At 40.9% G+C, this 2500-nt stretch overlaps 1 protein-coding gene across 1 annotated transcript in view; it reads right to left on the reverse strand.

Moving 5' to 3' along the window:
- thsd7ba (thrombospondin, type I, domain containing 7Ba) overlaps window positions 1-2500 on the reverse strand; it is a 391489-nt gene that overhangs the window by 160651 nt on the left and 228338 nt on the right. The window lies entirely within an intron of this gene.

Genomic DNA, 2500 nt, shown 5'->3' on the forward strand with positions numbered 1-2500 from the left:
TTGTAGATTAATATTAAAGACATGGAAACTGATTAAGGGACACATATGGAATTATGGAATCCCCTGATCTAAACCTGATGAACTGAGATGGTGATTTGAGGTGATTTAATTGGGATGAGCTGGAGCTTCACAGCAAAGTAAAGGAAAAGCAGCAGCTATTGTTTTCAGCACCTCCAGGAACTCCTTCCTTCAAGACGCTGAGAAACACTATTCTATGTGATTCTCCCTCATGAAGATACTGAGATTAAAATACCAAGAGTGTGCAGATCTGTCCTGCTTTTACTAAACAAATCAGCATGTGTTCCTGCTATAGAGCTTTAATATAGTCGTCAATATTAAATTTACAATGCAAAAAAATCATAAAAAGAAATACAACTCACTCATTAGGACTCCCCCTATCACTAGTGATCCACAACACACTAGGAGGGTGAAGACTAAGACACACCTCCTCCGACACATGTGAAATCAGACTCCGCCTCTTTTTGAGCTGCTGCTGATGCTGTAGCATCGCAGCGTAGCATCACAGCACAGTGCTAACGCTCGGAGGAAAGCGCAGCGACTCGGTTCTTATACAACAGCTCACAGATGCATCCTTGTGCTGATCCACATCACCCTAGGAGTGATGAGGAGAAAGAGAAGCGCCATCTACTGTACCCACCCAGACAGAGAGATCAAGACCAATAGTGCTCTCTCAGGGCTCCGGCAGCTGATTTCAAGCTGCATAACCAGGATTCAAACCAGAGATCTCTCGATCATACTGGCTGTGGTTCATAAGGCCCATCATCTTTTTTTTTGAAGGAAATAGCAAAAGAAGATATATATTTTTTTATTACAGACCAACTGAAGGATTATAAACTAAATTTTTCAGCAGTTTATACACTAATATAAATTAAAACACCACTTGCACAGATAATTTGCATTAAAATTCCACTTCAAATACCAGAAACGACCCATTTCAGGGTTTAAAGGTGAAGCGTGAGGCCACAGGCTGGTGATAAAGAGGGGATTAGTTGTGTAGCAGGTCATCATCTCCCGCTGAACACTGTCAGATGTCAGTCAGGTAGCTGTCGGCTCTTCAGGGGGGATTCAAGACCCCAGTTCAGCTCTTACATCCGACAGGTTATCACCTTAAATCCCCGTCACTGAGAGACGAGCTGTCAGTCTCAGGGACACGGCGAGACTCAGCCTGGTCCTGCCTGCAGGCTTCTCACACCTCAACTCACTCTGGAGACGTGAGACACCATAGAGTATATCGCCCAAATCGGGACATCTTCTCATTCACAGTTTCTGCTGAACTCAAGGGGATTAAAAAGAGTTTATCCTGTTTTGTTGGTGTCTCTACTGTCCAGGAAAGGTTTTCTACTAAATATTGGAGCATTGCTATGAGAATTTGATTGATTTTATTCAGCAAAAACAGCATTAGTGACATCATGACCTCACATTAAGTTTGCAGGAAGAATGGGATGAAATACCACCTTAAACATGTCATGCTATGATAAAATATACCAAAAATACCTTTAGGACAAAGGATACCAAATGTCTTTTTATCATACAGGCCCTATACTGATCTGTGGGCAAGACATCAACTGTGCAGCTTGATTAAAGGAGTTTTATTGTGTTTTTGCTATCGTAACGACAGGAAAAGTATGCCTCGTGCAGCTTGAAATGCAGCACATACTGTACTCATTCTCTTAATTATTTTTTATCACCTCCACAACGTATTCAAAAAATCTGCCCATATCAATACATTTCCACTGCTTAATGCTGGATCAATTTCTCACCTGCTGGTGTGTGTTTAATCTACACATTTGCTTGTCCCAAAAGATCAGTTCCACTGTTAACTAGAGAGTTACCACTTTTGAAGCTCCACAGTTGACTGATATGTCGATCCACCAAACACATTAATTTCCTTTAGGGTCTTTTCCCACTACCACCATGTTAACCTTCCTTCTCTTGTGGTGTTTCCAGCAAGTTCATTGGCTGTGTTGAAATGCTAAGCAATAGGTAAACTCCCATTAATATTTTAACCATCGGGTGGTTTACTTAAAAAGAAGAAAGAAAAAAAAGTATAAAAAGCTTATAACCGACATAGAAAAAAAATCTGTAAATCAGTTGAAAGAGTTTGGTGTCAGGAATCATTTGCTTCTATGAGCCATTTGGATGCTCCTTCTTTATTGTGACATCACAGTAAGGAAAACTGCATAGAACCATCCTGGCTCCACACACCAGAGCCCCACCCACCCAGTCATTTTGATTGAGAAGCTCAGACAGTACACAGCAACATTAGCCAACAGACTTCGTCTGAGGGTGGGATCTGTCCTGCTACTTGTCTGTGGCAAGTCAGCAGATGAGGGAGATGTAAGAACTTTTAAATAATTAAAAAGTTTTGTGCTTTTATCACAGTTAAGTATTTAGCACAAGCTAACACTAACATAGTAAACACTCAGTATAAACATGGGGTGTGGCCAGCAACAGCTTTTTTTACAGATAAAAGTGAAAG

The sequence above is a fragment of the Astyanax mexicanus genome, chromosome 11 (assembly GCF_023375975.1).
Source record: "Astyanax mexicanus isolate ESR-SI-001 chromosome 11, AstMex3_surface, whole genome shotgun sequence".
NCBI lineage: Eukaryota > Metazoa > Chordata > Actinopteri > Characiformes > Acestrorhamphidae > Astyanax > Astyanax mexicanus.